At 39.0% G+C, this 15,254-nt stretch overlaps 1 pseudogene; it reads left to right on the forward strand.

Moving 5' to 3' along the window:
- Window positions 1–15,254, forward strand: part of LOC136886765 (phenoloxidase 2-like) — a 61,622-nt pseudogene that overhangs the window by 21,857 nt on the left and 24,511 nt on the right.

The raw sequence follows: 15,254 nt of genomic DNA on the forward strand, positions 1-15,254 counted from the left end.
CCTCAGTGAAACAATGACTCTTGAACACAGGAGACTCAAACTAGGTAAGGCTTACCATGCCTGTAGAAAGCTATATGCTTCAAAAAATCTGTCGATGAATGTCAAACTAAGACACTACAATGCAGTAATCAGACCTTCAGTCCTCTATGCAGCAGAGTGTCTATATTTAACTAAGAAGACCCACTAAGAGCCCTCGAAGTACAAGAAAGAAAGTTCCTGAGATGGATAGTGGGACCAAGAATTTTACCAGATGGAAACCAATGGTATCAACCAAATCGTGAGCTATATAAACATCAAGAAAATCTCATAGATGCCATCAGAAGAAGGTGACTTGGCTTTTTATGGACACCTATCCAGAATGGACTCAAATAGGTTATCCCATAGGATCTTCAAGGTTGCTAACAAGGGCAAAGCTACTGGATTCGTGTGGATGAAGCAAGTGGAGAAGGACCTTTTGGAACTCCATATAAATCAAAATGACATAGCTGATCGGAGTAACTATCATACAACTTAAAACTAAATCCTTTGTAACATCCCTCACAGAAGTTACCCACAGACCAAAAGACAAGACCAGGAAATGGTCTGAGGAACGTAAGTTTGAATTTAGCCAGAAAATGAAGGACTACTGGGCCATCAGAAAAGCTTGAAAACAGCTGCTAAACCAACCGCTAAGAACACCAATTGTGGCAAACAACAACGATGACGTCAAGAAAGAGCTAAAACACAAGCACCATGGTCCATAGATAGCCCTAACGAAAAAAAAAAAAGAAAATAAATGCACAAGAGTGTATTAGTAATATAAGTAGTGCTCTTTGTGGCGGTACGCAGTACCGGCACAGATTTCTCAAAAGAAACAATCAATTGCAGCATGTTATGCTGTGAAGTGTTGGCTTATGGCTTAAAATCAAGCTTGTCTCCTTTAAGTTTCTACACATATTATGTGTACAAATACACAATTGACATTTCTGTACACTGCCAGTCTAAAATTATATTGAAACTAAGGACTTTGTGTATATGTATATAGAGCCTAAGAAGGAAGTGCAGATTGGAAAGAAATAGAGTTAGAAATGGCTGAGGAAGTAAGGAGATATTGACGGAACTTACTAGGAAATTGAATCTAGGAAAGAAGGCAGCTAAAGATAACATGATGGCAAGCATAATTGGCAGTCATACAAATTATAGTGAAAAATGGAAGGGTATATATAGGTACTTTAAAGCACAAACAGGTTCCAAGAAGGACACTGTAAGAATCATTAATGAACAAGGGGAGTGTGTATGTGAGGATCTTTAAAAGGCAGAAGTATTCATTCAACAGTATGTAAAGATTGTTGGTTCCAAGGATAATGTCCAGATAGAGGAGGTGACTAATGCTAAAGAAGTATTAAAATTTACATATGATAACAATGACATTTACAATAAGATACAAAAGTTGAAAACTAGAAAAGCAGCTGGAATTGATATGGTTTTGGGGGATATACTAAGGACAATGGGTTGGGATATAGTACCATATCTGAAGTACTTGTTTGAATATTGTTTGCATGAAGGAACTTTACCAAATGAATGGAGAGTTGCTATAGTAGCCCCCGTATATAAAGCAAAGGGTGATAGACATAAAGCTGAAAATTACAGGCCAGTTTGACATGTAAGCTTTGGAAAGGCATTCTTTCTGATTATATTAGACATGTTTGCAAAATTAATAACTGGTTCGATAGAAGGCAGTTCGGTTTTAGGAAAGATTATTCCACTGAAGCTCAACTTGTAGGATTCCAGCAAGATATAGCAGATATCTTGGATTCAGGAGGTCAAATGGACTGTATCACGATTGACCTGTCTAAAGCATTTGATAGGGTAGATCATGGAGACTACTGGCAAAAATGAGTGCAGTTGGACTAGATAAGAGTGACTGAACGGGTTTCTATATTTCTAGAAAATAGATCTCAGAGAATTAGAGCAGGTGAAGCTTTATCTGAAAGAGGGGAATTCCTACAGGCAGTAATATTTTACCTTTATGTTTTCTTATATATATATATATATATATCAATGATATGAGTAAAGAAGTGGAATTAGAGGTAAGGCTTTTTGCAGATGATGTTATTCTGTATAGAGTAATAAATAAGTTACAAGATGGTGAGCAACTGCAACATGACCTCTATAATGTTGTGAGATGGACGGTGGGCAATGGCATGATGATAAATGGGGTTAAAAGTCAGGTTGTGAGTTTCACAAATGGAAAAGTCCTCTCAGTTTTAATTACTGCATTGTTGGGGTGAAAGTTCCTTTTGGGGCTCATTGTAAGTATCTAGGTGGAGGGTGTTTAGGGGTTGTAGTAAGGATGTAAAGGAGAGTGCATATAAGTCTCTGGTAAGACCCCAACTAGAGTATGGTTTCAGAATATGGGACCCTCACCAGAATTACTTGATTCAAGAACTGGAAAAAATACACACACACAAAAAAAGCGGCTCAATTTGTTCTGGGTGATTTCAACAAAAGAGTAGCGTTACAAAAATGCTGCAGAGTTTGGGCTGGGAGGAATTGGGAGGAAGAAGACGAGCTGCTCGACTAAGTGGTATGTCACTTAGTTCACAAAATGAGTATATTTATTATCCCACCTATTCAATACAATTAGTACCATGTTATGTGGTTAAGTAAACACAGAAAATCTAAATTTTATGGGGACTTAACCACATAATGTGGTACTAATTGAATAGGTGGGGTAATAAATATACTTCTTTTGTAAACTGAGTGAGATTGCTGTTTTCAATATGGAACAAAAATGAGAGTGATGGTTTGTAATGTAAGTGGTATGTTCCGAGCTGTCAGCGGAGTGATGGTATGGAATGACATTAGTAGACGAATAAGTTTGAGTGGCGTCCTTAAGAGTAGGAAAGATCACAATATGAAGATAAAGTTGGAATTCAAGAGGACAAATTGGGGAAAATATTCATTTATAGGAAGGGGCATTAGGGATTGGAATAACTTACCAAGGGAGATGTTCAATAAATTTCCAATTTCTTTGAAATCATTTAAGAAAAGCCTAGGAAAACAACAGATAGGGAATCTGCCACCTGGGTAACTGCCCTAAATGCAGATCAGTATTGATTAATTGATTGATTGATCTTGACTTCATCCATGTCAATCTCTTGCACATGAAAGATGAATTTATACATCACCTTCTTAACCTAATTTCTCATGCTGTTAAATAGGAATGAGGTCTCTCTCGGACTTCATCACTGCAGCAGCGCTAACTCGAGACTCCATCAACCCTGGCCTTTGGACATTTGCCATGTCAATCGCTATGCTGCACCGTAATGATACTCAGAATGTGGATCTGCCTCCCATCAGCGCATTACTGCCAGAGAAGTTCTTCGACCGAGCAGCTTTTGCAAGAGCGCGCCAGGATATTAACATCCTAGAGGGTAGACAGAGGGTAGGTCTCAGAAGTTCAATTGCTTTTTATAATATAGAAGAACCTTTCTGTGTCAGTGCAAAGTAAAGCAAGTTGCATTCATCTCACATGACCCCACCATTGAAGCTAGTATGTACATTCAGCTTCACTCATTGAATTTATTCCTAAATTAGCCTTTATCTGCTCATTCTGAATACTCTCCTGATTCTGTTCTCACCTCAATCTCCACATTTTTTTCATTTCAGGCTGTCATCCAGGTGAGATTCCTTATTAGTTGTTTGTCCTTAAGTCTTTTCTTAAATAATTTTAAAGAAAGTAGAAATTTATCAATCTATCAATTTGATGCTGTTATCATTTGGTACCCCTTGTGCTGGGGCTCCCTTGTGGTTTTTCTCTTTGTAAATTATTCCAAATTGTAATTCCCCTTCCTATAAATATTTTCCCCACTTATCCCTCTTGAATTCCAATTTTATCTTCATTCTATGACTTTTCCTACTTTAAAAAACTTTGCTAAAGCTTATTTGTCTACTGTCATCCCAGTTAATCTCTACACTGTCAGCTCAGAAATACCGTTTAGTCAGTCAGCTAGTCTCCTCACTCCATAGCCTCTCCAGCCCAATGATTGTAACATTTAGGGGCCAATGACCAAGATTTTGGGCCCCTTTAAACAATAAGCTTCATTGATTTTAAAATTTCCTTAACTCCACTCCTTTATTGGAAATCAACCAGAACAAATCGTGCTGCTTTCCTTTGGATCTTTTCCAGTTCTTGTATCAAGTAGTCCTGGTGAGTGTCCCATACACTGTTATTGGGGTCTTACCAGCCACATATGCCCTCTCTTATTTATATCCTTACCCCAGCCGCTGTGTAACCGGTCTTTCTCGGTTAGACGATACACAGTTAAGAGAGGAAAATAAATCAAATTACACGGTACTTTAAACCCTAAACAAGCAATAAACATCAGATGAACTGCGCCGCATACACACAAACAAATATCATGTTGCAATTTATTAAAATTCGTATCCACCTTATTCAATACATTAAAATGTTGTTGTTAAGATGAAATTACAACATATATTTTATCAGAACTAGTTTCAACGCCTTATTTTGCGTCATCATCAGCTGAAATACATTCTAGGAAATATTTGGCAAACATATAAGTTTATCTACGTCACATAAAACAAATTTTAAAAACATATCGATGATTTAAAAACATGTTGTAATTAAACTATTTCCAAGTCCATATTAACTAAGACTTGCAAGTATTAAACTTTGAATTGATAAAATCCAATGTAAGATAGTTTATATTATTGTGGGTTTAACAAAAACAACCACTGAAAACACAATCTTCTTAAAAAACATTAGCTCTGTTTGACAATTTATAAAAAAAAAAAAAATCATGTAGAACCGTATTAAAACTAATTCAATTTATCTACTTAATTAAATATCAGGTTGGGCAACTTGACAACTATAAACAAGGAACATGGAACGAGGGCTGAGAAATCTATCAAATGCCATAGAAATGCGAAGGTTGTGGGTTTCCAGAAAAATCAATGGTGATCTCTTGTTTTCAAAATATTATTTTCCGAAAACAACATTACAAGGTAACCTCCGAACATATTCATCTATCCAAGCAATCCAGTCACATAGTTCACAAATACAAGATTAGATGTTGTTTGACAAGAGCTTTGCTTATAGGCCAAGAAGTTAACCACAAATATTTTAGCATAATCCAAGTTCTACAATATGATTTCTGAAGGTAAGAAGGCACACAAGATACAAATACAATTTAGAATGAAAGTAAACGAGCTTTCTAAAACATCTGAGCAATAGAGTGTCGACTGGGGCAAACTCCTATGTGATAACACCAGCGACCATTAAATGTAAATTAAAACGGGACTGAAATCAACCGTGCTTACCCCAAGGTAGCCCATCCTGGGAGCGAGGATACGCCGAAGTGCATCAAAACGGCAGGACTGACGAGAGAACCAAAGACAACAAAATCTTGCCTTGCTCACTTAAAAAGGAAAGGCTGGCCTTGGTGCGATTACTGAGTGGCCAATCAGAGCACAGGAGCTTGTCTATTGCCACCCAGATCCACCAACCAAATGCGAAGTTTTTATTTATGATTTTCCATTGATCATTTTTTTAAAATCCTCCACGCCTGTCTTATCTCCTACAAGTTACTACCTAACAGTCCTATTTTACAACTTTTCTTTCTATCACATTTAATCACCACCACCACTACGATAAAAACAGCTTCATAAACACATACACAATCTATCGCTTCAGTTTCTCTAGAGAGCTCATCTAGATTGTTTCATCAGCACCATGTCTAGAATATTTTTGCTCTAGTAGATTCAATCACTTTCTCATTAAACTATCATTCCCATATTAACTTACTTACCATTTGTTGTTCATGCTTTTCATTCACATTTCAATGCTCTTAGGTGAAAAGAATAATAATTGCATGGCCTCAGTGTTGCAGACATTTTGATTTGATAGCCTGGGTGACACTTTCAACATTCCATTTTTATACTACTGGATGGCAGAAAAACGACAATTCCATGTCGAATGGACAGTGGCGGCACCTGACAAAATTTTCAGGGGGTTCACAGCAACATTTTTGTTCACGCCTCAAATCTAACAAAGAAGAATGCAAATCAGTATAAAACATACTGAAAATTCCTTGTATGGTTCCTTCTCTCATACAATGGTACAACCACTGCAACCGAGGACGTATTTTTCAGAGATTAATCTGTGAGTGTACAACAAAACTAAAATTACCACTGCCGGGCTGAGTGGCTCAGGCGGATAAGGGCTGGCCTTCTGTCTGCAACTTGCTCAAATAAGTCAGCCTTGTGTCGGCAGATTGACTGGCACATAAAAGAAATTGTGCGGGACTAAATTCCGACACCTTGGCTTCTCCAAAAACTGTAAAAGTAGTTAGTGGGATGTAAAAACAATATTATTATTATTATTATTATTATTATTATTATTATTATTATTATTATTATTATTATTATTATTATTATTATTATTATTATTATTATTAAATTTAAGACTACTCCTAAAATGGTTTCTTTCCGTACCCTGATGGTGGGCTTCCTAGAGGGCAACATCCTCTAGGAGATGTGCTGCGGTGATTTGAGGTGAGAGGAACGACTGTGGCCTATAAAAGGAACTTTTAATTTATTTCATCATTTGCTTTAGAGAGGAGAATGGAAAACCACGGAAAACCATTCTCAGTACAGCGGACAGGAGGAGGAGACCGACCCCACCACCTCCCTGAGAAGCCACAGTAAAGCCGTGGCCACTGTTACCCGAAGCTACTCATCTCGGTGAAAGTGAAATTTACAGCAACTGTGCTACAATGCTGTAAGCTACTGTACAAATACTAAAAGATGCGAACACTATTCTTGGTTTTTACATAGCACCAAGCTCGATAGCTGCATTCGCTTAAGTGCGGCCAGTTTCTAGTATTCGGGAGATAGTAGGTTCAAACACCACCGTCAGCAGCCCTGAAGGTGGTTTTCCGTGGTTTCCCATTTTCACACCAGGGAAATGCTGGGGCTGTACCATATTAAGGCCATGGCTGCTTCCTTCCCACTCCTAGCCCTTTCCTGTCCTATCGTCTCCGTAGGACCTATCTGTTGATATAGATCTTGATTCCCATAGGGAATCTGAAATATTTGTCCCGAATGAGTAAATGTATAAATACCAATATAAATGGTTCGTTATTGGACATTATAAATTTTCCAGCTAACTCATTCCTGGTTGCCAGCGTTTCGCCCTCGTGTGCTAGGCTGGGCTCATCCGTTGGTACCTAGCGCATCTACCAAGACGCTGGCTAGTGCATACCATGGAGGCCACTGCGTAGGCTACTTGGAGCCACCGGCAGTGCCAATGCACTATGAGAGACTTTGTCTCTTTACCAAAAATTGATGCCTGCTTGGCCATCAGATGATATAGATCTTGATTCCCATAGGGAATCTGAAATATTTGTTCTGAATGAGTAAATGTATAAATACCAATGGTATGCACTAGCCAGCGTCTTGGTAGGTGTGCTAGGTACCAACTGATGAGCCCAACCTAGCACACGAGGGCGAAATGCTGGCAACCAGGAATGAGTTAGCTGGAAAATTTATAATGTCCAATAACGGACCATTTATATTGGACCTATCTGTGTCGGCGCGACATAACAACTTATAAAAAAGCGTACTGTTACCACTTTTACTGGTACTCAAATTAATTTCACTGGAAACGATTCTCCACCTGTAATGAAATGCAAACTTCTTCTCCCGATTATGGACACCTCTTCAGAATTACCCACTGGCGAAATCTTTCGGCGATGTAATGCAATTGTAACTTCTGGAAGCTGTGGCCAGCAGTAGCAGGGGAGGTGGCAGACACTTGTGGTTAACTTTAATATTATCTCTGCACTGAGGGTGGCTTAGACGGAAAGGCACAAACCGTGACGTCATCGGCATGCACATGCGCATAGTCCTCAGGCTCATAGCACAACAGCCAGTGTGCTTCCTGCATTGTCAGTTGAAACGAAGAACTGTCAATGTAACAGAGCTTCGATACAAGGCATAGAATCTCAAGGATAGTATAATAAAACCAGCTATTCAACACTTTCCATACGTACCGGTACGTCAAGAACATGAAATGATATAGGTGGGTCAAATGAACCCCGGTATACAGGATGAAGCGAAATTCGTGCACTCGGGCGTCGTAGCGTGACTGCTCACATGCCAGCAATAAAAAATTGTCTCTCACAAAAGTTCGTCCTGCGAGTATATCCGGGAGAAAAAGGACGTTGAAGAGTGGCAATCTGGCAACAGCGTAACCACATGTAGGGTAACTACCTCTGTCAGCACATATTAGTCGTACTGTACAGTTGGTGCAGTGGATAAAGTTTTGGGTTAACATGCAGGAGGTCGAGGGGGGTCGATCCTGGGTTGAGGCGTATGTTTTTTATTTCGTAAATGTAGTCCAGGTGGTATGGTATCTGGCATCTTAATCGTCAACAGCGATTGCAGCGGATCCTCTAGAAATTATTTGCACTTACATATTACGATCCTAGAAATGCACGAACATTCGTTTTCATTGGTCAGCTTTGAAAGACGCCCTTTCCACATCGTGGGCGTGAATTTATTCGGACCACTTCATCCACTAGATGCGTTACAACGTGTTCAGCATTACTAAATTTTGTAAATGTAGGATACATGTGACCTAAGAAACGGTGTCTTACTGTATTACAGTATGTAATGACCGATGGAAATTAGCAAATTAAAAAAGCGCCTCAACCCAGGATCGAACCTTCGACCTCCTGCATGCTAACCCAAAACTGTATCCACTGCACCAACTGTATAGCACGAGTGGTATGTGCTGACAGAGGTAGTTACCCTACATGTGGTTACAGTGTTGCCAGATTGTCACTCTTCAACGTTCTTTTTCTGCAGGATATACTCGCAGGACGAACTTTTGTGAGAGACATGTTTTTTATTGCTGGCATGTGAGGAGTCGCGCTGCGATGCCCGAGTGCGCGAATTTCGCTTCACCCTGTATAATATCCTCTTTACCCAAGACTTATGATAGAGGAAGAAGATCCATTTTAGTTTTGGACATATTTTTATGTTAGATAAAATAAGACCTACAAGTTTTAATTGTGTTAAAACACCACTAATTTATGATACCCACAGTTATTGTTTTGTTCACATTTTAAAATTATTATCCTGGCATGTTAGTCTTAAGAGATTATTTACTTTCTTATATTATAGTACATATGGTTAAAAAGGTCCCAATCCTTGACCTAAAGGTTGTCTACAGGCTGAAGATGGGTGAAACATGTACCTGACCTTATAAGTGTACATAAATTCATGTAGATTCAAACCACATTAAACGTGGAAAGTATTGAATAGGTGGTTTTATTATCCTTGAGATTCTATGCCTAGCATCATCTTCAATGTGGAACAGTAATGAGAGTTGTTACTTGCTTTGATACAAGTCGAATGCTTATAACTAATTGATTCAATCAGGTGGAAACAATTTTGAATTATCCATGAATGTGTAAATATGTATGAGAATTGGGTGTTCACATGCTCATGTGCTCCTGAGAACCCATCAGTCTGCGAGTGGAAGTTTTTTTCTGCCCTTCATAAATCAGACTGTCTTTGCCAGGTTTCAAACTACACTCTTGGGATCCTGAACCTGACACACTATCACTAACCTACAGAGAAGGCTTTGTGAAAAGGCATCGCCAGTAAAGTGGTGGCAGAATTACTTTCCTACTCTCACAAGAGCATGGCGAATGTGGCTGTTGGTCAAGGGTATCTGGCATGCAAACGACATTCTTTCTCCTCCTGTGTAAATCCTGGTGGATTCAAAGCAGCTTTAAGTAGGCTAGTTAAGCAGGTCCTCATCTAATTTTCTTCAGACCACAACACAATTGACTTCGCTTTATGGCAGGACCATTGTCATAGTTACAGAGGAAAATGCCAATTCCAAACTCTTTGCTTGGTGAGAGAATGCTTAGCACATCGTAAAGTTAATCAGTCAGTTGATTAAAACTACTGAGCAAAGCCCAAATCTGAGAAAACTGCCACAGATCATTACAGTACTACCCCCAATTTTCACTATTGACACAGTTTGTTCTGGATTATGATGTTCACCGGACATCCACTTGATTCCCACTCATCCGGTGGTGGTGGTGATTGTTTTAAGAGCAAGTACAACTGGGAATCCATCCTCTATTAACATTAATCGGAGGTAAAAATTGGATGGGGTTAGACACTTAGAAAAATGAAGGTATCAGCCAAAGAAATAAAAGGGCCACAAAGGTTATGAAATGACTTCCTTGGCCTCGGAAACCTAATACAGTCAAGGTCAGAAAAGAACAACAGCTGTCAGAGGGAGGACAGATAGAGTAGATGAAAGTGAGGAAATTGGCACAAGTGGAAGCAGTACCAGGACTCGGCTAAGCAACCCGTGGGTGCCAACCATGTTCCCAAATTCAGATCCACTGGGAGCTCTTTTAGTCACCTCTTACGACAGGCAGGGGATACCATGGATGTTATTCTACTGCCCGCACTCCCACACCTGATTGCCATCACTGTCTCACCACTCTTGTACATAAGTATTGCACCCTAAATCTCCTTTAATCTGTTTAACTTGTAAGCCCATGGACTCTCCCAGCATTCCAATGAGGAAATAGGCTTCACATGTGGCTATAATCTCGCATTCAGAAGAGGTTCATTTAAAATCCACTGTCAGCAGCCCTAAAGATAATTTTCCATGGCTTCCCAATTTCCATACTAGGCATATGCCAGAGCTGTACCTTTAAGGCCACAGCTACTAAATTTCTTGTCCTCACTGTACTTTATTTTCTGACAAGAGCACTTCCTAATTGTAGCTTCCTATTGAGATTCCACGGGACTCCACAGCCACAGATGTAGAGAAAGAGCACCGAGTAGCCTATTTCAGGGAGGACATGGGTATCAACTTGCATCACTGGACTTGGCATCTCGTATATCCATTTGGTGGCCCCCTTTCGATAGTTAACAAGGATCGTCGTGGTGAGCTCTGGTCTTATCTGCATCAACAGATAATTGCAAGGTAAGCATAATTCTATGAGAGCAATCTAATACAGACAAAGCCTGATATAACGTCGTTATTGTGAAATGTACTTTGCCCCAGCATTATGTTATCCGCATTATATCGGATGGTGGCCTATATAGTGACAAATTATGGTGTGGAAGGACAGGAAAAAAAGTACAACATACAACTCGCATGGTAAACTTGCCCTTGATTTCCCTTTCTTCATTCGATCAATTATTTCGGGTTTATCACTCGCAGAATATGCTTTTCCTTTCCGAGGCATCACTCGCATATAGTAAACTCGGAATTAAAACACTATTTGCAACAATACTGTTGTATAGTCTACACTTGTTGACAGAAGGGGAGGAGTAGCTTTGTTGCCTTGTTCCAAGAACACCGCTCCCTGCTTTGGCAAGAATTCCTTGAAATGAACTGTTCAGGAATTGTTTCTGGTTGCTTCTTATGATATCCCACAAATTCAGTTCTACATCCCCCAAGGCTAAGACCGTTATGCATTGGTTTGATCCTTGAAAGGCTTAAAGAACTGCTGAGCTACAAAGTTAGTATGATAGTCATAGTAAGTAAGGCACTAAATACACTAGTAAAACTTTTTACATAGTTGGACTCTGGAGAAACTGTTCTAACCCCACATTGGAGTTTTAAACATGGTGTTTTGTGGTTTTTTAAGTAGGCTAATTTACTGACTCCAAAAATGGCTTTCACCGTCACAGATCATGGGAATAGAACCAGCTTTTGGGTGGTTAGGCCATATGTGTGTGCAGAGTTCTGCCCAGTCGTGCTATTTGGGTTCATCAGTTTGATTGGCACGCCCCTCCGAGGCTCTACCTAGCAGTGACAGTCCAACTGCGTGGTCCTGCCGTGTTAGCAAATAGGAATTGCTTACTTTCTAAAGAGAAATGAATTCTGTTTTAAAAATATGTATGTTGCTTGGTAGGCAAAGGCCCTTCAGGGCTGTAATGTCATGGGGTTAGTTAGTATCTCCATGGGGAGTACATATTTTTGAAAACAGAATTCACTTCTCCTTTAGCAGGTTGTAAGGAAAGGAATAGAATTAAGTAATTTAATAGATATATATTTACCAGATATTGTAATAGGAGTTGAATCATGGCTGAGAAATGATATAATGGATGCAGAAATTTTCTCATGGCACTGGAGTGTGTATCGTAGAGATAGGATAGGAAGGGTGGGAGGGGGAGTGTTTATTCTGGTGAAAGAAGAATTTGTAAGCTACGAAAATGTTAACGATGAGACACATGAAATTCTAGGTGTAAGGCTCATTTCTAAAGATAATAGGAAAGTTGATATATTTGGAGTGTACAGATCGGGAAAGGGTAGCACTGACGCGGATTCGGAATTATTTGATAGGATAGTCAGCTATGTGAGAAACGACATGGAAAGAAATGTGATTGTAGCGGGAGATCTGAATTTGCCAGATGTCAATTGGGAAGGAAATGCGAACGACAGGAAGCATGACCAACAAATGGCAAATAAGTTAATATGGGAAGGACAGCTGATTCAGAAAGTGATGGAACCAACCAGAGGGAAAAATATCCTGGATGTGGTGCTGATAAAACCAGATGAGCTCTATAGGGAAACTGAAGTAATAGATGGTATTAGTGATCATGAAGCTGTTTTTGTGGTAGTTAAAAATAAATGTGATAGAAAGGAAGGTCTTAAAAGTAGGACTGTTAGGCAGTACCATATGGCTGATAAAGCAGTAACTATGATCGGTGGAAAATGGTAAATAAAAATGTAAACAGACTCTGGGATGGGTTTAAAGAAATTGTTGAGGAATGCGAAAACAGGTTTGTACCATTAAGGAGGTAAGGAATGGTAAAGACCTACCTTATTATAATAGAGAAATAAAGAGACTAAGAAGGAGGTGCAGACTGGAAAGAAATAGAGTTAGAAATGGCTGTGGAAGTAAGGAGAAATTGAAGGAACTTACTAGAAAATTGAATCTAGCAAAGAAGGCAGCTAAGGATAATATGATGGCAAGCATAATTGGCAGTCATACGAATTTTAGTGAAAAAATGGAAGGGTATGTATAGGTATTTTAAGGCAGAAACAGGTTCCAAGAAGGACACTGTAAGAATCATTAATGATCAAGGGGAGTGTGTATGTGAGGATCTTCAAAAGGCAGAAGTATTCAGCCAGCAGTATGTAAAGATTGTTGGTTACAAGGATAATGTCAAGATAGAGGAGGAGACTAAGGCCAAAGAAGTAATAAAATTTACATATGATAACAATGACATTTACAATAAGATACAAAAGTTGAAAACTATAAAAGCGGCTGGAATTGATCAGATTTCTGGGGATATACTAAAGACAATGGGTTGGGATATAGTACCATATCTGAAGTACTTATTTGATTATTGTTTGGTCAGAGGAGCTATACCAGATGAATGGAGAGTTGCTATAGTAGCCCCTGTGTATAAAGGAAAGGGTAATAGACATAAAGCTGAAAATTACAGGCCAGTAAGTTTGACATGCATTGTATGTAAGCTTTGGGAAGGCATTCTTTCTGATCATATTAGACATGTTTGTGAAATTAATAACTGGTTCGATAGAAGGCAATTCGGTTTTAGGAAAGGTTATTCCACTGAAGCTCAACTTGTAGGATTCCAGCAAGATATAGCAGATATCTTGGATTCTGGAGGTCAAATGGACTGTATCGCGATTGACCTGTCTAAAGCATTTGATAGGGTGGATCATGGGAGACTACTGGCAGAAATGAGTGCAACTGGACTAGACAAAAGAGTGACTGAATGGGTTGCTATATTTCTATAAAAAAGATCTTAGAGAATTAGAGTAGGTGAAGCTTTATCTGACCCTGTAATAATTAAGAGGGGAATTCCTCAAGGCAGTATTATCGGACCTTTATGTTTTCTTATATATATAAATGATATGAGTAAAGGAGTGGAATCGGAGGTAAGGCTTTTTGCGGATGATGTTATTCTCTATAGAGTGATAAATAAGTTACAAGATTGTGAGCAACTGCAATGTGACCTCGAAAATGTTGTGAGATGGACAGCAGGCAATGGTATGTTGATAAACGGGGTTAAAAGTCAGGTTGTGAGTTTCATAAATAGGAAAAGTCCCCTCAGTTTTAATTACTGCGTTGATGGGGTGAATGTTCCTTTTGGGGATCATTGTAAGTATCTAGGTGTTAATATAAGGAAAGATCTTCATTGGGGTAATCACATAAATGGGATTGTAAATAAAGGGTACAGATCTCTGCACATGGTTATGAGGGTGTTTAGGGGTTGTAAGTAAGGATGTAAAGGAGAGTGCATATAAGTCTCTGGTAAGACCCCAACTAGAGTATGGTTCCAGTGTATGGGACCCTCACCAGGATTACCTGATTCAAGAACTGGAAAAAATCCAAAGAAAAGCAGCTTGATTTGTTCTGGGTGATTTCCGACAAAAGTGTAGCGTTACAAAAATATTGCAATGTTTGGGTTGGGAAGAATTGAGAGAAAGAATAAGAGCTGCTTGACTAAGTGGTATGTTCCGAGCTGTCAGCGGAGAGATGGCGTGGAATGACATTAGTAGACGAATAACTTTGAATGGCGTTTATAAAAGTAGGAAAGATCACAGTATAAAGATAAAGTTGGAATTCAAGAGGAAAAACTGGGGCAAATATAAATTTATAGGAAGGGGAGTTAGGGATTGGAATAACTTACCAAGGGAAATGTTCAATAAATTTCCAATTTCTTTGAAATCATTTAGGAAAAGGCTAGGAAAGCAACAGATAGGGAATCTGCCACCCGGGCGACTGCCCTAAATGCAGATCAGTATTGATTGATTGATTGATTGATTGATTGATTGATTGATTGATTGATTGATTGATTGATTGATTGATTGATTGATTGATTGATCCCTATGTGCTAACATGGCAGGACCAAGCAGTTGGCCTGCCACTGCTAAGCAGTCTTGGAGGGGTGTGCCAATTTAACTGAATCCAAATGGCATGTCTGGGCCTAAGTCTGCAAACGCTCACGGCCTAACCACCCAAAAGCTGGTTCTATTTCCATGATTTTTAATTTACCGACTTTCAAAATTAAGAATTTCAGTAATGAATTACAGTAATACTGCATATTTTTGGGGAACACCATGTTAAATCTGTGATATATTGGCTCAAGATATATAAGGATTCTACTGTGCAATAATATTATAAGTTATGGAAAGAAACTAACAAATAGTCACGCGGTATATACAAAGC

The sequence above is a fragment of the Anabrus simplex genome, chromosome X, assembly GCF_040414725.1.
Source record: "Anabrus simplex isolate iqAnaSimp1 chromosome X, ASM4041472v1, whole genome shotgun sequence".
NCBI classification, from domain to species: domain Eukaryota; kingdom Metazoa; phylum Arthropoda; class Insecta; order Orthoptera; family Tettigoniidae; genus Anabrus; species Anabrus simplex.